At 46.5% G+C, this 22008-nt stretch overlaps 1 pseudogene; it reads right to left on the bottom strand.

Moving 5' to 3' along the window:
• Nucleotides 1-21501: 21501 nt before the first annotated feature.
• Nucleotides 21502-21648, bottom strand: LOC115064929 (annotated as a pseudogene).
• Nucleotides 21649-22008: the final 360 nt, after the last annotated feature.

Raw genomic sequence — 22008 nt, 5'->3', positions numbered from 1 at the left:
ACAAGGAGGGAAACTACACCCTAGAAAAAGCAAGAAATCAACCTTTCAACACACCCACACAAACATAATTCCACCTCTAACAACAAAAATAATAGGAAGTAACAATCACTTTTTCCTTAATACCTCTTAATATGAAAATGAATATTATCAACACATCCTAATCAATTGAAATTTAAAAATATGAGGAGTTAGAAATTTGTTGGCTATCATCCAGTGGTCTCTCTAATTTGGTAATTGGAGAAATAGGTCCAATATTGTACAATCCATATACACTATCTGCTTGTTTGTACGAGACAGTGTCTTGCTGTGTACCACATAATGGCTTGAAATCACGCTTCTCCTATCTCAGCATCTCTATTAGTAGGATTGTTTACCTGATGTTTTTACACTATACTATGGTTTTCAAAACAGCTTACATATTTCAAAATTATTTATACAGCCAAAAGAAACGTAGACAATTAATTTGGGAGGTGGCTTGTAAGAGAACAAAGAGTGAGACTGAATGTTTTGCTTGATATTTGTAATTATCGTATCAATTTAGAAGAAGAGGACTTTATAAGTTACTCTTTTTCTGAGATGAATGCTTTTCAAAATCATCACAGCCAATGAACCCTCACCTAATGTCTGTGCCACCTTCCAAGCCAAACCATTGTTGATAAATTACTTCATGGATAGACCATCTTAATACACACCATTTCTTAAATGAATGTCACCTGTTCCCTGTGGGCTGAGAATGATGACAATCACTCAAGTCAAATAGCTTTGACCATAGCCGGAAATATGTATCCAAATAATCGTGTCTACAACTCATTACTTGGTGCAGCAGAACTGACAACTCTTAGCTTAGCTACTATGGAGGTAAAAATCCTTTGGTGATGTGAGGGACATTGAAGTACAGCCTTATTACAATGAACTCCGATGTCTAAAAATTGTTCTTACTTTGGGGTTGTACCACAGCAAGAGCCAAGATTTTAAAGCTCTACTAAAACCAAACCAACCAAACAAGAAGACTTTATCTATTTATGTTCATTTAATAACATGTCCACCATTTTTATGATTGGTATAAAAATACATATTGTGTTGAATATAATTAAAAATTTAGTTCAATTAAAAGTTAGAAGTAGTAATTGCATGTTATCAATCAATCAATCAATCAATCAATAAAATAAAGATAAAAAACCCTAAGGAATAAATAGTTTGCTTCCCTGAACTATGGGAGACAGGAGCTTGGCAAGCAGGTAAGTTAACCCAAACATACATCAGAAAGCCTAGAAGCACCCGAAGCCCTTATTGGTGGGTGCTGGATTGAGAAAGTGAACTCTAGCACCTCGTGAGCTGATTGATCAGCTTGCTCTGATGCATCCGAAGATCTGGAGCTGCCCATGTCTCTTGTCAGGACAGTCACACCTGAGGGGTGTAATGAACAAAGGTCCAAAGAGACCATGGGGGCTTAGAGTAAACATGGGAGGTGTCATGGGAGGTACACATGGGAGGTGTTCATGGGAGGTACACATGGGAGGTGTTCATGGGAGGTACACATGGGAGGTGTCATGGGAGGTACACATGGGAGGTGTCATGGGAGGTACACATGGGAGGTATCATGGGAAGTACACATGGGAGGTGTCATGGGAGGTGTCATGGGAGGTACACATGGGAGGTGTCATGGGAGGTGTCATGGGAGGTANACATGGGAGGTGTCATGGGAGGTACACATGGGAGGTGTCATGGGAGGTGTCCATGGGAGGTGTCATGGGAGGTGTCATGGGAGGTTTCCATGGGGGGGGGTGTCATGGGAGGTTACCTGGCTGGGGATTGCAGGTAGAAGGAAAAAGGAGAGAGAAAATCAAGGAGGAGAAGACAGAGCAGGAGGTCTCCATTAGTCCTAATGGACCAGCATCACATGCCAGAGTGAAAAGCAGGACACCAGACTGCAGGAGCAGAAATAACCCAGAAAGATTCGAACAGCAAGTATCTGAGAAACACAGTTGGGGAAGTAGTCAGTCTAGCATCGGAGAATTAGACTGGAGACAATCCCCCTGTAATTGTGCAGAGCCTAACAAATAAATCATAGTTTTTAAAGGTGCATGCCACCACACCTGGCTCTTATGGAGATGCTAGGGATCTGAGCTCCGGTCCTCTTGCTTATGTAGCAAGTACCTTAGCGACTGAGTCATCTCCCAGCCCTCAAGTATTCTGTATGGCTTCTGTCACTGCCATCCAGGGCCCCAGGTGACAGGGCTAAGCTCGAGAGGGACACTGTTTATGGGCAACAGCTGTCTGACTTAGACTCCGAGTTTTGGAAGGATCAGATGGGAATCTCAAAGCCTTCCATTTGAGCTTGCTTTCTCCCTCTGTCACAGCCTTAATGACTAAATCCGTTGGAGATTACAGGAAGTGTCCATAAAGGAAGCCATCCAGTGGGCAAGTTAATGACACATTCAGTAGCTTACTGAGATAAGATGTGCATCTGTCCTATGGGTGGCATCCTATGGCCAAAGCAGGGGCCTGTCTCTTGGGCCTTTTCAAGACTCTGAGGCCTGAAATGCAAAGAGAAAAGGGCCTGGGAGCCCTGGGAGGCCTGGCTGGCCTGGCTGGCTTTGTTTTGTGTGTTGTATTTGTAGCCTTGACTAAACTCACTGGACAGACCAGGCTGGCCTCGAACTCTCCAGATCTGCCTGCCTCTGTCTCCCAGTACTCAGCTGGCTGCTTTTTGTATTCGAGACAGAGCTTCATGTATTCCAAGCAGGTCTTCAATTCAGCATGTAGCCAAAGATGAACTGGAGCTAGCTGGTAGCAAGTGCCTAATCAATACTCAGAATGATAAATGTGTGTGTGTGTGTGTGTGTGTGTGTGTGTGTGTGTGTGTGTGTGTGTGTTTCAGATTCTCTTCCCTCCACAAATTGCAGGGATTGCAGGTGTGTGCCCCCACATCTGTCTTTGGTTTGTTTTTAATAAGATGCTGTAGTCAAACCTAGTGCTTCATGCATGCCAGGCAAGCACTCCACTTGCTGAGCTACATGTAAACCCTGGCTTCTGATGTGTTTTGAATTATGACAACTATTGTAGTTACCTGAAGCTGTCCTACTGGTCTATGCTCTGAGTCACTGCACCACCATCTTCACTGATTCACCTGTACTGGCCTGCAAAGGGCAATCCCAGCTGGGCTTATTGGCGTTTGGCCATCCTTCCTCGCTGGAGGATTGTAGAGAGTCATAGAACCATCACTTGAGAATCCAGCCACTCCTCCCAACCAGTTCTGCCCTGATTGCACGTGGCCTCAGGGAGGGGCTTCGAGGATACAGTCAGAAGGACTACGGGCTCCAGCACCCAACCCTGGCTCAGTCATCATCCGTGCTGAACATAGACTAGAAGTAGTATGGCTGCCGGAAAGGCCAGCCTCGTTCCTGCCCATAACCACCACCCATCGCTTTGTAATTTACCCCCAATAAACTCATTTCTTTCCCTGAGCAGACTTAGGTGGAATCAGACCGTGGTTTGTCATTCGGACCTTAGATTTTTACAACTGAAATCATGTTCTTGAATCAGCTCAAGCACTTACCAGATCTCGGCAGAACAGAGGAAGGTGGTGGGTTAGTTCTGTGCCAGTACTGGGCTGAGGGGTGGGGTGAGAGCAGCAGGGGGTGGCTGAAAGTAAAGTCTCAAGCAGATGAGCCAGAGGAGAGGATGTGAAGGCAGAGTTGTGTGCCTTCTCTGTAGGCTCATGGCCAGACATTTTGCCAAGTACATAAGGCCCAGGAACATTCCACACTAATGAAAACATCTCCTCTTTCCATTAATATTTTTTAGGTTTGTGTACAGAATAATAGGTTTCATCATAACATACTCATACTCTTCATGCATGCGTTTGAATTTTAAAGATGTATTACAATTTTTAAATGCAACTCCCAGCTCCCAAGTTAGAAAACTCAGGAGAGGACACTCACCTAATGTTCGGTGAAAGTAAAGGGGCAGGGAAAGTTCTGGAACACAAGCCATGGTCTACAGGGACTCCCTGACATGTTCCCAAGCTGCAGCACCTGAGTTCAAGCCCTAGAACCCCCACACAAGAACTGTGTACATTGTTGTATACTGTCGATGAAATGGGAAACCGAGAGCACAGATCCCTGAAGCTCACCTGCCACATCGAGCCTACTTGACAAAAGATCCAGGTCAGTGAGAGAACCTGTCTCAAACAAACACACAAACAAAAAAACAAAAAAGGAAGGTACCTGGGGAACAACACCTGAGGTCTCACACACACACACACACACACACACACACACACACTCATACCCATACATNCACACATATACACACTCATACACTTGCACACTTAGTCACACACTCATACATATACACCAACACATCTGCATACATGAACACTCACCCATACATACTTGCACACACTAGTACACACATACACACTCACATACCTGCACATACATACATATACACTCTTACATACTTGTACATACATACACATACACTGACATACTTTCACACACATGAATACACATACACATACACACGCACACACATACACACACACACACACAGAGACTAAAGCAGCTCTTTCTTAGACCCTGGTTTAGTGATGGGAAACCCTGTGTTCAATTCAGGCCAGGGACTGAAGACCACCCCGGGAAAAACAACTTCAGGTAGCAAGGGTTTATGCTGGCTCACAGTTCCCTTGGAAGACATGGCAGCAGAGGCAGCTGGTTGCATTAACTTTACAGCCAGGAACCAGAAATGGATGCTGGTTCTCAGCTCACATTTCCTGTTGCCTTCAGTCCATCCATGTCTCCTCCCCATGGAGTGGTGCTACCCACAATCAGGGTAGGTCTTCCTACCACATTAACTCAGTCTAGAAAACTGTCTCACACACATGCCCAGAAGTTTTTCTTATAGGTGATTCTAAATCCCTCCCAGATGACTAGCAGTATTAACCATCAAAGGAGTCTTATAGGAAAGCTACCTCTTGCTAAGAAATCCTTCTCAGCAGTCTGGCCTGGTGGGGGAGTGTCTTCCACACATGTCCGTGTTTAGCTAGAAGCTCCGTCCAAGGTTCGATACTGCCCGCTTTCTCTGCTAGTTCGCATCCTGTCACTTTCCCTGGGAGGGCGGTCCCTCTGGGACCTCTGTAGCTGCAAATATCAGCCACAACCATGTCCTTGCCTTTCTCTGACCTTCCTAGCTGGGCCTGGTGTTGGGAGGAAGTGGTGTGGACATTGGACACTGTGGGAATGGTGTCTGTAATGCGGCCAGGATAACAGCCATCCAGATGGATGTCAGTTTGACTTTGATGTGAGCAAAATTACATAGAATTTTTTTTTTTAAAGAACCTATGATTTGGGCTGAAAACCCGCCAGTCTTTTCTAAATAGAAAACTTGAGACATCCAAATACTTGCTACCACCAACTGGCAAAGGCCCACAGGCCTGACGCTTGCTAAATACCCAACTTCATCTGCCTGTAGCTCAAACTGTTCCTCCACCTCTCAACTTGTTGGACCAAACCTTTATTTCTCTACCAGGAATCTCCCTGCAAAACACACACACGTGCACACACACACACACACACACTCCCTATACCCAGTCTAACTGCCCCGACTTTGTCACACACCCCATGTCACACTCCAGGAGTGCGGTGTCCTAGTGCCCTTGCTGCTGTTCTCTCTCCTTTGATCACTACTCGTTTAACTAAATCACTTTCTCTGGGAGTTTCTCCCCTGTTAGGCTGAACAAGTCCTGAAGGCAGGGACCAGAGCTGTGGCCCACTTTTGCTTTCACAGGGCCGGCCCTGAGCCAGCTCCTGAATCACACTCAAGCACATTTGTTAAATGATAAACCCGTAAATGCCTGAGGGGTTGGTTTATTGAGACAAACACATCCGGAAGGTTGGTCCTTAAGCTTGCTATGTAGTCAAGACTGGCCTTAAACTCCTGATTCTCCTTACCTCTGTCTTGGCTCCTGAGTACTGAGACTTTAGGCATGCACTAACCCACCCGTACCTGGCTTTTCACAGCCCTGGAGACTGAACCTCAGGCAAACACTCTACCAACTGAACCATACCACTGTGAGATTTTCAGTGGTGTGTGTGTGTGTGTGTGTGTGTGTGTGTGTGTCTGATGAATGTGTTATACAGTAAGCAGTCACAGTGCTGAGACAAGTATCTAGGAGTGGCTCATTGCCATACCAAAGGAAGTCAGCATTTGGAGAAACACTGAGATCAGAAGAGCTGATGTCCTAGGAGTGAAATGGGAGACAAACTGGGCAGAAAGTGCTAAGATACTCAAGTATGTGGGGCAAGAGGCCTTGTGATGGACAAGCAGATGAGCAGGGTATACAATGGCTAGTAAACAGCCCAGTGGCACAAGTGCAAAGAAGCCAGAGAGGGGTTGTGGAATCCATCCACCCACAGAGCTTATTCTGCAGAACTGGGTCTCAGAGTCTGAGAAATCAGGAAAATCTCCAGGTGCCACTGTCCAGAATGCATGAGAACAGCAACGATGCCAGGTATGGTGGCTCATGCCTGGTAACCCCAGCACTCGGAAGACTGACAGAAGCCAGCTGAGCTAAGTCACAAGACTCTGGTTCAAAACACAGCAGAGAACTTAAAATAAGATAGCATCAGTAAAATGATATGGGGCTATAATGGCTTTTACTGTCAAAATCAAAAGGCCACTTTTAACAGCCATCTCCTAGATTGGCCTCAGAGTCTGTGGGGACTCTTTTTTTTTTTTTCAGTTTATGGACCATGTTTCCCAAGGACCTTGTCAATCCCATGTCACCTGATAGGGTCCAAAGTAACATCTGGAAGGGTCTTAGCTCTTATCACCATACTGCAAAGTGACCTAATGGGAATAGGCAGGAATCTAGGCAATAAAAAGACCTGGTTTCAAAGCTCAGTTCACAAGTTTGTGTGGAAATTCCACTCTGTCTGCACGGGGCACAGTGCTGCTGTGCAGGGAGGTGAAGCCACCAATGCCCCCTGCCCCCAACCCCTCTTGGACACTGTTCAGATCTGGTTCATTTGAACATCTTTAGTTTCCTCTGCAGCCTTTATTTGGTTCCAACTAGTGATTAGGGGGAAGCTAGTCTGGATGTGTGTGTGTGTGGGGGGGGGGTATAGACATAGACCACAGGCAGCAGGCCTAGTAATCGGTGGAAGGAACAAAGGTCACAGCCCGAGAAGTTGAAACAAAATTTCTAAGACCAGAACAGACAGAGCTATTTATAGGACTATAAAACCCCATCACCTCATAAAGCTTAACAGTTCCTCAAAGTATGGCAGAATGGTGTGAGCCAGACAGTGATAGCCCAGGAGAGAACTAGGTCCATTTTCCATGTTTAATCTCACACTAAAGATAATGGTTTATGTTTCCTGTGATGGCCTTGAGTCAACAAAAAAAAATGCCAAGCTGGGTTGAGTTGATGGCTAAGTATTGTGAAAGTTCCTGGGGCTTAACATGTCCATTACTATATTAATCAGTACAGCCATGGCTACCCAACTAGCCCCTCACAAGACTGGGCCTGTTGACAGCCCCTCACAGAAAGAAGAGGTGGAAGAGGTGTTAGCATTCTGTCTAAACTCCACCCCACAGTTTCCTGGCAATAGCCAGGTATGCTCCTCCCCACAGTTACCTGGTAACAGCCAGTTATGTGCCTCCCCTCAGTTACCTGGCAACAGCTAGGTAGGCCTGGCCCACTCTAAAGGGGGCTGCTAGACCCTTCCTCCCTCTCTTACTCCTGCTTCTCTCTTGCCCTCTTGGGCTCTCCCTTTGCTCTTCCCCCCTACATGGTCATGGCTGGCCTCTACTTCTCTACTCTCTCCCTTTCTCTGCCTTTCTCTGCCTCTACTACCCTCCTAACTCCCCTCCCCATGCTCTGAATAAACTCTATTCTATACTATACAGTTGTGTGGCTGGTCCCTCAAGGGAAAAGGATACCTTGGCATGGGCCCACTGAGGCATCCCCTTCCCCCATATGTCACCACACCCCCATAGAACATATATCTTCTACTTCTTTCTCTTTTTATAAACACATCAAGAAAGCCATGAGATTCTCAACTAAGATGCTAGCCGCTCCCACCTATGCCCCGCCCCAGCCATGTGTGATCCTGACCCTTTGCAGGTGTCCTCAAGAGAGGTATTAGGTAGAAAGGAGGTCAAGGTCAGCTGAAGAGGAAGCTCCATATATGCAACTTTCAGGGGTTGTCACCAGTGTCAGGGTTCAGTGATGGAGGTGTTGTCGGTTACCCGGGTTCCTTTAAGTAACCTCAGATAAACGTACCGGTGTGCGAGTTAAACACAGTTGAAGTCATCTCTTCAATTTGTGGTGGTTACCCTGTCTGTGGTGACTGGACTGTGTTCACACCTCCCACAGAAAAGTTAACACTGAGAATACTGTAAGCAAGGCATTCTAAACAGTTACAAATGATAGCAAGGTACAGCGACAAGCTCACCCGGGCCTGGGTTCAAACCTAGCCCCAGCTTAACCAGACCACTGATAAGAGTCCCATACAGCTCAGAGCCTGGGCTCCCTTAACTGTCCACTAGGAGCAGGAAGATCTCCCTCCCAGAAGTACTGAGCAACTTAAAGAACACAATGTAGGGCTGGGAGGTAGCTCAGTGGGTAAAAAGTTTTCTGTGTAATCATGAGGACCTGAGTGGGAATCCTCGGAACCGAGGGATGTGGGGGAGGGTGCAAAATATAGTGGGATATGCTTGTGATCACAGCCGTGGGTTGATAGATACAAAGATACCTCATTAGCCAGGCAACTTGGCCTGCTTGATGAGTTCTGGACCAGATGAAAAACACTGTCTTGAAAGAAAATAAGCAGGGGCAGAATTGTCCCTAAAAACAAGAGAAGTTGACCTCTGGCCTCCACACACACACAGGCACATGTATGCATGTGCACACACAGCCAGTACATGCATGGCCCTCAAAAATCTGGACATGAGCCAACAAGGAGATGTCCAGATCTAACACCTGGAGCCCCTGCCACAGAGCCAGGCCCAGCCCTGGAAATGACTCACTGTTACTGGAGTGCTTGAGCCCCACCGCCTGATTCTCTGTAGCCTGCAGGAGCTCTCAGTTCTCAGACCAGGTCCTCAGTGAAGACGTCTTCCCCCAACAGCAGCAGGAGGAAGTCTCCTTCATCCTCCCCTGCACTCCACAGTCTTCTGCCCGTCAAGCGTGTTGGTCTGCTGAGACAATCGTTTTACAAAGAGAAAAGAGCTATTTGGACTCTCAGTGCAGCCCATAGTCAGTTGGCTCTATTGCTTTGAACCTGCGGCAAGAAATGATGTGGATCAGGAAGCTTCCTGTGGAGCAAAGGCCTACTTACGTCAACAGCCAGGGAGCAAGGGGGAAGAGGAAGAGGCTGAGGTCCTACACCCCCCCCCCCCCCAGTTTCCTCAAGCTTAAAATCACCATCCTGGTGGACCAAGCCCTTAGAGCTCTTGGTGGATGCTAAGGATCCAAGCCGTAGCTTTGTGCCTTCTTGTCCTTGTGCAGCCAACATCCGCTGATGCTGGTCAGCATATGCTGGTCAGGGAGACCAGGCTCCAATTCCATCTTTGCCTGTGTGCCCCCCTTTCTGTAAAGGAGAATAATAAAGTACTTAAAAGGGTGAATTTATTTATAATTTTTTAAAAATTGTGTTTACAGATACCAAATGTTAATTGTTTACATATAATAGTCATGTGTGTATGTTTTATGAGTAAAGTATACATGTATTTGTACCATATATATATATATATATATATATATATATATATATATATATATGTCATGCAAACAGAACAGGTAAAAGTCTTGCGTGAAGGGGCCAGAGAGATGGTTCAGTGGATCCCAACACATTGTTCCTACAGGGGACTCAAGGTTGATTCTTAGCACCCATGGGTGGCTCACAACCAACTGTAACTCCTGCTTCAGGAGTCCGACAACTTCTTCTGCCCCTCCCCCGGAGAGATTGCACTTGGGTGCATATACCCACAGATACACAGACATACATGAATAAAATCTTTTAAAATGTGCTATGAATGAAAATAGATGTGCTTATAGAAATTTTCTGAAGAGTTAAACGGCTCACAAGAGAGGCACTGGTTGTTACCTTCAAGGACCTGGATGTGGGAGGAGTTTGAGGGGTTGGGGAATCAGCAGTGGATTGTAAAGCCCCTTCTTGGGTTACAGGAAACCCTGACTTGTGACAGCACAGGGAAAGAATTCAGGAAAGGAATTCTCTGTGCTCGCTTGTGTAAACACACTCTGCAGCAGAACAGACCCCTCCTCTCTGTAGGAGATCACTTGCTCCTATATTTTGCTTTCTCTCTCCTTTATAGGACAATAAATCACTAGGATGTAGCCAGGCTTCAGAAGTCAAAGAGGGACTTGGGGGATGGCTCAGTGGAAGAGAGCACTTGCCACACAAGCCTGCCAGCCTAAGTTTGGGTCCTGTGCAAATGCTGAATGTAGCTGTGGGCATTTGTGCTCCCAGAACTTTCACGGGGAGATGGGAAGGAAAACAGAAGAAAGACCCAGAAGCTTGCGGGCAGCTACCCTGGAGAGGGTGGCAAAACAAGAGAGACCCTGCCTCAAAACAAGGTAAACGTTGAGAAACGACTCCAGAAAGTTGTGCTCCGACCTGCATGGGAGTGCGGTGTCACCCACGTTCCCACAGTCACACATATCATACACACGAAACACACAAAACCACACAAAAGCCAAAGGGGCAGTATTTGCATTTTAAAATTTTGTTTCTCTGTGTTGAGGGGCATTTGCAAGTCATGGGACAACCTCAGGTGTCAGTCCTTGTCCTCCAACTTGTTTGGGACAGGGTCCCTTGCTCGCGGCTTCGTATGCCAGGTTAAGTGGCCCCAAAGCTTCCAGGAATGCTGGAATCCTAGCTGTATGTGCTGTGTGCAGCTTCACATTGCTCCTAGGGACCTAAACTCAGGTCTTGATACCCTCCTAGAAGGCACTTCACCCACAGAGCCCTTCTCCAGCACAGAGTGTTTAGCCGTCTCTGTAGACTCTCTAGCAGGTTCCACACTGTGCACAGGCTGCACTAATTTGACAAGAGCTGTGCTTGGAGGTCCAGGAGGGGTGGGAAGAGAGGAGTTGATCAAGATACGTTATATACACATATGAAAGTATCAAAGAATAGGTCTTAAATATTCTAAATATTTTTTCCTTCTTACTTCCCAAAGCTACAAGGTTAAAAGTTTAGTGTATATAGTTTGAATGTTATTTGAAAAACAAAAAGAGAGAAAGCTGGAAACCATTGTTCCTAAAGCATTAGCACTAGAATTTCTTTGAATTTGGCAAAATTTGCACTGAAGTATTGGATTAATCAAAGGTTGGCTGAGTGATGGATGAGAAGTAAAGGCTTGTTTACACGGCTTTAGTTTTCCCTAGGATGTGCATGACTGATATCAGATCATTTATAAATAGAAGATTTGGGTTGGGGGTGTAGCTCCACGGGTAAGGTGTTTGACTAGCATGCACAAAGCCTTGGATTTGATCCCCAACACCAATAAACCAAGCACGGTGATGTATGCTTGCAGTCTTAGCCCTTGGGAGGTGGGGCAGGAAGATCAGAAGTTCCTGGTCATCTTTGGTTTCATAAGGAGTTTAAGGCCAGCCTGGTAAGTGTGAGCCTTCATAAAAAAGAAAGGGGAGTAAGGAAATGGATGGAGGAAAGGAGAAAGGAAGGAAGGAAGGAGGGAAGGAAGGAAGGAAGGAAGGAAGGAAGGAAGGAAGGAAGGAAGGAAGGAAGAACTTAGTTATTGAGCAGAGAAACTAGGCAAAGGGCATCTATGAACTCCAACTGTGGCCCACAGAGTGGCATCTGTGAGCATCAGAAGCCCCCTTTCCCCACCGCACACTAGCCTTTGATCTGATCTGGACACACAGTTGTCCTCTGTGTTTTCCTCTCCTGAGAGCAGCTGCCTCCATCACTTATAAACAGAGAAGAGAAGCGAGGGCTAGCATCATAAGGTGTCTAATTTCAGAAACATGTGTTCTTGCTAGGAGTACTTCAGCAGCAGGTGGCCCAGTGTCCCCAGACTACCCAAATCCAGGACAAGTGGCCCTGTCAATCCCCAGCCATCCATCTCCCTGGGCTTATCTGCAAGTCATCATGGAGGCTGAAGAGATGTGGCGGCCATGGCCACCCAGTGTGCACAGGATCTCACACTTCCGCCTGCCCAGCAGTCCCTCAGCTAAGGCTCTTATCCCTTGTCACCAAGTCTTCATGATGAGCTCAGAATCGACCAGGGATGAACCAGGAATGAACCAGGAATGGTTTGCCATGGCTTGGCAATTGGCTTTCCTGCCCTGCAGTGGCCAACATGTGGGGGTGGGAAAATTTGGGTTGCTCCTTTGTGGAAATGATGGCAAGAGCCAGGGCCAAGCACAAATCCTCTGAGTGTCTGGAAGATAAAGGTGCCTCCCTACAGTGGACTGAGGAACACTTGACTAAGCCTGTTTGGGAAGCTAATATATCAAGCTAGCCGCTGCTACTTGAGCCTTGGTAGCCTACATTGCTACATTTAAGAAGCCACGTAGGGCCAGCAGATGGCTCCGTAGGTAAAGATGCTTCCCGTTGGCCTGAGTTAACCCCCTGAGACCCCATGATTGAAGGGGAGGACTGACTCCCAAAAGTTGTCCCCTGATCTCCACACATGTGTTTGGAATGCCTGTCCTGTCCACAAGCACGTGCCTGTGCGCACGTGTGCACGCTCTGGAACACATACGTAATACATAGGTATTAAAAAGGTATTAAAGGTGCTTTGTTTTTGTTTTTGGAGAAGCCCTATTGAACGGTCCATAGAGAGAGAACCCCCTGGCCAGCAGTCCATGATGACTTGCCATTCATGGAGATGAATCTTTGTGAACTGGTGGCTGGAACCCCAGCAAACACTGGACTGCAGCTTCATGAGCAAGCCTTGGAAATTCCTGGCCACAAAATGAAACCAGGGGGACCTCTGTGGCTGAGAATGGATCTCACCGAAGACTCTACCTCTGCCCATGAGGCCTTTCTTCAAATGTTCTTGATGTCTCCAAGTACTGCACCCTGGTTGTTGTTGACACTCTCCTACTGATGCTCTCAAAGGGAAGAGGGATATTAGAGAGGACCTGAGGTCTGTATCCTCCAACTCCGTGAGCCCAGAGTGTGAGAGTGTGAGCGATCACTACCATCATAGGTACCCTCTGGGACATGCTCCCTCCATGTCCCTTCGCAGAGCTCAAACAGGCTGAACCTTCCAGATGGATTTTGTCTTAACTCTGTGAGTCAAGTGAGGAGGAGAAGGCAGAACACAGGCTCACTCATTATTCAACATTTTCTATGTACTCAACAAATATTTAATGAGCTAGTGTGGTGTGCCAGGTACTGTGCTAGCAAAGGGGGATCAAATGTAAAAGGGCTAACCCCTAACCTTAAGGGACTGATAGACCCTGGTGTCAACCTTATGGTCCAGGGGTCTTCAAAAGCAGCACCCACCCATCGCTGCCTTCCAAAAAGTATAGGTGGGGGCTGGCAAGTGGATTGAGTGGCTGCCTAGCATGCATGGAGCCCTGAGTTGATTCCCAACACTGAATAAACTGGATATAAAGGTACAGTAGAGGCAGAAGAAAAGGGAGTTCAATATCATTCTTAGCTATAAAGCAAGTTGGATGTCAGCCTGAGCTACATGAGATCCTCATTCAAAGAAAAAAAAAACGTAAAAGATATGCCAACATAATTTACTGTCCCATGTGAGCTAGGATTCCCACAGGCTAAAAGTTCATGGGAACAGACATGATTAATTAGGAGTTGTCATGGAAATGTAATGCCATTAATTATGCAATGCGAAGCTGTTCAGGTTCACTTTCATCAACATTACATCACGAAAGTACAGCATCAGGAAAGCTCTACACAAAAAGCTCACACAAACACTGTCTGCAAAACAGCACATGTTATCAATCTCTGGGAGACAGGCTCTGCCCACAGGATGTCTAAGCATGTGGCCCATTTTTTCAACCTTATGCCTGGTTGGAACTAACTTTTGAGATGCTGTCTAAGGGATGGGAGACGCCACCTATGACCCCACAAAGTGTGTAAGATATCAGTAAGAGTTTATTGTTACATAATAAACTAACCAGAAAGGAACCAACTTGATATTTCTCATGATTTCTGTGGGTGAGGAATTCCAGAGTAGCTCAGCTGCAGGCTCTGGCTTGGGGGCCTCTCATTAAATCACAGTCAGTGTGTGACAAAGGCTGTGTCTGAATGCATGCTTGGACTATAGTGTCTGCATCTACACCGTGACCTTGAAGCCTCAGTTTCTCTCCATGTGGACCTTTCCATGGGGATACACATGTGTGTGTGTGTGTGTGTGTGTGTGTGTGCACATGTGGAATGAAAACCAGAGAATAACCTTGATCGTCAGCTCTGTTTATCTTGATTTGTTTGACGATGATGATGATGATGATGATGATGTATACATTGTTCTGCCTGTATGTATGCCTGCAGGCCTGAAGAGGGTACCATTTCTCATTACAGCTGGTTGTGAACCACCATGTGGTTGCTGGGAATTGAACTCATGACCTCTGGAAGAGCAGCCAGTACTCTTAACCTCTGAGCTTCCTCTCTAGCCTGTGACTGTTATTTTTCAGGACAGGGTTTCTCTGTGTAGTCCTGGCCATTCTGGAACTCACTCTGTAGACCAGGCTGGCCTCACACTCAAAAATCCTCCTGCCTCTGCCTCCTGAGTGCTGAGATTAAAGGCATGCATCACCACCACCACCACCAGGCCCATCTTGGTATTTAAAGACAGGGTTCCTCATTGGCCTAGGACTCACCAAGTAAGCCAAGTTGACTGTCCCCAAGGACCCCAAGGATTACAAGGATGTAACCACCATGCCTGGCATTTTACATGGGTTCTTGAGGGTCAAACTTCAGTTTTTAAGCTTGAAGAGCAGGCACTGACTGCGCTGTCTACAGGCCATTAAGTGTCTTTGTGATGTGATACTGAGCGTGATGCAAAAAAAAAAAAAAAAAAAAAAAAAAACCCAACACTTTTACATCGTGTCAGTCCTAATTGACTTGAGCTATCTTCACCCCCTCACATAGACAGCATTGGTTTTCAGTGGAGAAGGCTTTTTTTCGGGGGTACCTGGCAGCATAGGACCTTCAGTGTTGGAGTTCCTCTAGCCTCTACCCTAAGCCCCACTTCTCACTCTACATAGCTCTGCAGGGCAAGGCCGATCATTCCTGAGCCTGCATTTGCTATCTTTAAGCTGCTGTCTTTCAAATCTGTGCCTCTATCGAGGTCGCCCTCCTGAGTGTCAGACCCACATAGCCAACTGCACAACAACTACTCAGATGCCAATCTCCCTGTGTTGAAAATGGGATTTATTGCTTCCTGCCTCACACTGGCTCCTGCTCTGCATTTGCCTCGTCTCAGTCTTTATTCATCTGTCTAAACCAGAAGCCCAGGCATTAATTGTCCTTGACACCTACTCTCCCAGGCCCTTCCATCCATCAATCACCATGCCCTGAACATCCTGCTTCTAACTCATCTCTGGGATCTGCACACAGGGCTGCTCTCTGGTCAGTTCTCACTGTTGTTATCTCAACAGCCACCACCCACCCTGCTGGTCTCCAGTATTTCCCACATTCACTTGACCCCATTTGTATTATGGGATGCTTACGTTTTACATAGTTTAAGCTTTTTTTAAAAATGTAGTGCTGGGCTCAGTGGCACAGGTCTGCAGTCCTGGCTACTTGGAAGGCTAAGGCATGATTTCCACAAGTTCAAAGTCAGTCTAAGCACTTTAGTGAGCTTTGTCTCAAATAAAAAAAAAAAAAAAAAAAGTAAAAGTAACAGACTGGGGGATGGTTCAGTTGGTAAATTCTTATATGACAGGGACCTGAGTTGGAATCTCAGAACTCATAAAAAGCCAGATTTGGTGACGCATACCTATATTGCCAACAACGGGGAGATGTGAAGGGGACATCAGTGGATCCTGGAAGCTGACAGGCCAGCTAGCCTGGCCTATGTGGTAAAGTTCCAGGTCAATGGAAGATCTTTTCTCAGTCAAAAAGTCACCCAAGTACTGACAACTAAGGTTGTCCCCTGAACCTTCATATGCACACCACCCTCCATCCCCCATGAACGTGCACATACAGCACACACTCACACATACAGTAATAGTTTTAAAAGGGAGAGGGCTCTGGGAATGGATGCAGCTCAGAGAAGTAGCCCTAGCTTTAATCTCCATCCAGTACCGGGGACCGGGGAGGGAGCTTGGCTCTCTGTATTCTGGGTTAGCTTGAGTTTTGATTGCGTGATGTTAAGGCACTTAGAGCTATGGTATGCTCTCCAAATAAAGAGTCCAGATTAATCACTTGATTCCCTTCAAGGGTGGTCTAGATCCCACAGTTCTAGATTCCAGTGTCTACCTATGAGACAATATGCCATTCCTCAACCTAGCACTCAAAGCCCCACATCCCGCAACCTGAACACTTCATGCAATCCTCCCTGTTCCCACCCGCATACCGGAGGCCACTGTGTCCCTCTTTGTGCTCTGCTTACCTGGCCCTTAATGTGGCTAAGGCCTCGAACTGAAAACACCCTCATTCCAGAGGATTTATGCTCTTGTGCCATGCCCCACCCCTCTCAATTTACATCTGATTTTTTTTGTTGTTGTTGTTCTGGGCCTCTGAGACCCTCCATGCTGCTGCCTGGTTATTCTCTTGCCTCCCTTTTCTACTTCCAGTTCTTCGGCTGTTGGCAGTAAGCATACCTTCTCAACCGTCCAGTCTGCAGTGGTGCACTAGTCTATCTCTCCCTGCATTTAAACTACAATTGCCTGCCTTTGCATGGTTGTTGAATTATCCCTCGGGTCTATAGTTCAAGCTGTAGCTGTTGTATAGTTCATCTGTAGCTACATCAACCTTCTCCTCCTCTGGACCTAGGAACCATCCTGTCCTCATTGTTTTTTCATTCAATGGAATCTTGTGGACTTGGAGTCTGGACATAGAGCAGTAGGGGTGGGGCTAGAGAGCTATGGTCACCCCGGTTCTGACCCAAGGTTACTTCCTGGCCCATATGAGAAGCAGTTGTCTCAAGTCATTCCCACCACCTTACCTTCTGTGCAGTGATGGGGTGTATCCCTCTAAATCACAAATCAAAATAAATCTCTTCTACCTTAAGTTGCCTTTTGTTAGGTATTTGGTCACACTAAGGAAGGGTAATTAACACATAAGGACTGTGACAGTGTTCACACAGTGCCTGACTTGTCAGAAGTGTTCAGCAAACAGTTTTCACTCCCCAGCATTTACTCCAGTGCCGCAAACATTCAAAGTACTGAATAATTACCTGCAGGTGGATGGCTGAAGAACAAAGGACTCAATCAGAGAAACCCACACCAGAAGACACAAGAGCAGTCCTGTCAGAGAAATCAAGTAGCTTTCCTTGGCTAGCCCAGGCAAGACATTCTGCCTGAGGGGAGACCCTGGGGAGGCAAGGGGAGATCAACATGGCTTGGCAATGAGATCATGAAATATTGACTAATAGGAAATCAAGTTTGATTTAGGAGTTGCTGCTGTGGGCAGCTGAGTTTTGTACGTTCGACTGGATTTGTCATTTGTCAAGACTCCCAGAAGGATATAGGAAGCACATGTTTCTTATCAATGGAAAATAAATTCTTACAGCAATCAGTTCTCATTGGTGTAGACTTGGCTCTAGGATCTGGGAGAATCGGGGGCCTGGGGAGATTGCTCAGTTGGTAAAGTGTTCCCAGGGCAAACTTGAGGACCTGGATTCAAATCCTAGCACCTGTGTAAAACAAGCCTGGCTCCATACACACCTGTAATCCCAGGGCCTACACAGAGACAGATCTTTGAGGTGAGGGGCTGAGGAAGATACCAACATACACTTCATGCAGACACACAAGAAATGAAAATATGTTGGTCTGAAGACCTATGCATGGTCATTGGCACTTGTAGAAAAGCCCTTCAGGGGCTGAAAAGATGGATAGAAGCACTTGCTGAATACATGAAGACATGATTTGAATCCCCAGAACTTATGTTAAAACCTGTGCACGGCTCACGTGCCTACTCCACAAATTCTAGGTTCAGTGAGAGCCTGAAGGTTGATAGAGCAGTGACTGATGGAAAATTACCAACACTGACCTTTGACATCCACAGCTATGCATGCACGCACATCACACACACACACACACACCACCACCACCACCACCACCACCACCACCACCACACATATACCACACACCACACACACCATGCCATAAATATACCACATACCCCACACACAACACACACACACATACACACAGTACACATACGATGCCACACGTACACCACACACACACTACACACACCACACCACACATATACCACACCTTGTACACATACCACACCACACATATACCAGCACACACATACACACACAAAACACACACTACACACCACACACACACCACACCACACACTACACACACCATACCACACACACACACACCACACACACCACACACACACACCACACCACACATATACACATACACCACACACATACACACCACACACATATATACCACACACACATACACAATACACATACACAACACACATACTCATACCCACACTAAGTAAGGGTATTGCCTTTTCAGATACTATTTGGTTTCTCAGCCTTAACTGTTGGGTTCATGGCAGTAACTCTGATTCCTTTGTTCACAGGAGTGACTGTGGGCTGTGGCTGTAAAAAAATGACTAGTCACTTAGCATCCTGTTCACCACAGGGAATGATGGAAGGGTCAGAGATTTACCTGTCATTTCTCTGAATCCTTTCTTCATCCCTTCTCCTCTCTCCAGTGGCAACAACATCCATGCCTGGCATTTCTTTAAAAAAGAGGAATTATAGTTAGGAACATCCTTGCTGTACTGATATTCCACAAGTCCATGAACAACTGGGAGAAATTTACTCTCCATGGCTACAAAATGCTAAATCTGGGAGGCAGGTCACCTGGAAGGCAGGTCACCTGGAAGGCAGGACACCTGGAAGGCAGGTCACCTGGAAGGCAGGTCACCTGGTTCCAGAATTCCTCATGAGGGTCTGTGAATCAGACAATAGGGCTCACTAGGTCTATAGGGGAAAAAAACCCTGAAATTTACCATTTCCTTCAGATATTGTTTGTGAATGAAAGCAACACACCCCAGTGTGTAAGCCTATGAATATGGGTTTTCAGAGTCCAGCTCCCCTGGTGCTGGAGTGACCAGTAGTTGTGAGCTGGGAATCAAATGCAGGCTCTGCAAGAGCAGTGCTCACCCCTAACTGCAGAGCCATCTGTCCAGCCCCATGCTTCCCTTTATATCTCACTAGGGCTACTGCAAAACTCTCAAATTATAATTTATTTACCACCTCCCACAGGGTCTCAAGTAGCCCAGAAGGCCTTCAAATTCTCTGTGTACCCAGGGAGGTCTTGAACTTCTGCTCCTTCTGAAGCATGTGAAGGCTTGCTTTGTCCGGTGTTAGGGATCAAGCCTAGAGTTTCATGCGTTCTAGGCAAGCACTCTACAAGGAGCTAGATCCAGGGCCCTCTTTTGGTTTCTTGCCCTTTAAATTTTCTTTTAAGGAAACCATTCATAGGGTTGTGAGTGAACTGAACTGATGGCTCTTAGGCAATCTTGAGCATTTAGCAGCCAGATGGCTTCCTTCGATGACTCACTGCCCCAAGCAGGCTCTCCACTGTGCCTCAGAGAGAGGAGGGGGACGTAGTAGCCCACTCACCATTGGCTTCAGGGCCTCTGATGAAGAAGAATTTGTGGTGAGAGGTCCTGGCCTGCAGGAGGGACCATTTCTGATGAGGTCATCGGGAGGGAATGCCTCCCTGGGCAGAGGTGGGAGCCTGGGCCAGCTGCCAGCAGTGGGGTCAGGAAGCAGGACAGACAGAAAAAGGAGTTTTGCCTGAGGATTAGCCATCTTTAAGGGTCCCATGGAATTGCTTTGAAGTTTCATCCTCAGGCAGGCTCAAGCTCTGGGGGGAAAAAAACAAACAATGGGCTTTTGTCCCCTCCTGCTCAGAGAGGACCCAACCTTGCATTAACTCTGATGATCTGACCACAGTTGGGCCCTGCCACAGCTCACAACACCCATACACAGCAAAACTGCCTAGCATAGCCCATGCCTTCTAAAGTTTCAGCAGAGTTTAAATAGTTTTTCAGAGCTTCCTTGCAGACTCACACACCTTGTTATACACATCAAAAGGGGGTTTTAGAGAGAGTGTCCTGGGGAAACTAAGGTGTTTTGTATTGTCTTATAATACTTGAACACAGCCAAGCATTCAACCCCACACCCCCACCAACTCTACAGCCTAACAGAATCTAGGTATAAGCAAAGCTCCAGGCTGATTTGGGGATGTAGTCATGTTTTGTAGCTAGAATGACATGGGTGTCCTTAATCCTGGTGTTCGAGACCTCTGAAACCAGGCCCTGCTTTATACAGATGGATATCATCATAGGAAGCTCAAACTATAACAAGATACAAATAATAGTAGTCATCATGTGTAAAGACGTGTGTGTGTGTGTGTGTGTGTGTGTGTGTGTGAATGCTGCCTATGCAGATGAAGCTAAGAGTACTGGATCCCTTGGAACTAGAGCTATAGGTAAGAGATGGGGACCAAACTTGGATCCTCTGGGAGAGCACAACACTCTTACCTGTTGAGTCATGTCTCGGTCCCCAAAGCTAACATTTCTTGAGTGTCTGTTATATAGAGTTTGGACAGGCCACCATTCAATGCCTGCAGGCTCTGTGTGTGTGACATTTTTTGCCAAAAGAAACAATAATTCTTTTTAAGATTGATAGAGAGAGAGCGCGCTTTAGCAGCAAGAAATTTAAAGTGCACACACAGTCAATAAAATGTAGGGATGGAATTCAAACCACCATCTGTCAAATTCCTGAGTTTATGCAGTTGACCTAGTGTGAGCCGCGATCCAATTTGCTGGGGGACGGAGGAGGTTGCCCAACACATGGGACTTTCCCCACAGGAACTGGGAGGATCCTAGATGAGTCCTATCAAGACTGAAAGCTTTCTGCCTGAGACTGAAGCACCTGCACTTCTTTTGACCACATGGCGCTGGGCAGGCTTCTCTACCATGGGCTCCCCTGCCAGGGGCCTCATCTGACTGTCACACCCGTCCCAGAGGGGACCATTGAGTAGGACCACATAGATAGCCACACCCACTGTGTGTCCCACATGGGCAGCAAAGGTGAGTCGCACACAGGTGCACCTGGAGAGGCCCCATTTGCACTGCCCAATGGCTTCAAATCCAGAAGAAAAAGAAACATAATCCCTTCAAGTAAACCTTCTGTTCTCACTTCCCTTCTTTTCCTCTGGGACTCATTCAATACAATATATCCCAAAGTCTCTCAGGAAAGCTGGATTATCTGAGTTCTCTCTTGCACTATATTATTTTTATTTGGTTTTATAAGGGAAAGTTGTAACATAGTCCCCAAACTACACAATAGAGTTTCCCACATTTGGGGAAATCTCAGGGGTTGGAAGATCTGGATTGCAATGGCTAAGCGCCACCCTGGGAAAACTCCCTTCTTGACTGAGGGAACTCTTGCATTTATTGAAATAATTTTTCACTTATTTTTTGACAACTGCATACACGTATTCAGTGTATTTTGATCATACCCAGTCTGCCAGTACCCTTGGCTGTCACTCTCCCATGGCTTCTGAGGCAGAGCCCCCTCCCAGCCCGGTTACAAAGGCCTGGGATTCACTCAGTGTGGGTTAGTGCAACCTCACACTCAGTGAGACAGAGCAGGGTCCCAAGTGTGCCTCCATTCTCAAAGGTTATTTGGGATCCTCGGTTTTCTTCTCTCTATGACCAAAACTTGAATTCTTTCCTCATCAAGGTTTTCAGAAGTCTCTTGGGATAAAGACACTTCGTTGGTTTAGTGTTTGCTTTGGATGGTGAAGCTACAGTA

This window comes from Mus pahari, chromosome 10 (genome assembly GCF_900095145.1).
Source record: "Mus pahari chromosome 10, PAHARI_EIJ_v1.1, whole genome shotgun sequence".
Taxonomy (NCBI): domain Eukaryota; kingdom Metazoa; phylum Chordata; class Mammalia; order Rodentia; family Muridae; genus Mus; species Mus pahari.
This window is presented reverse-complemented; position numbering and strand designations above follow the sequence as displayed.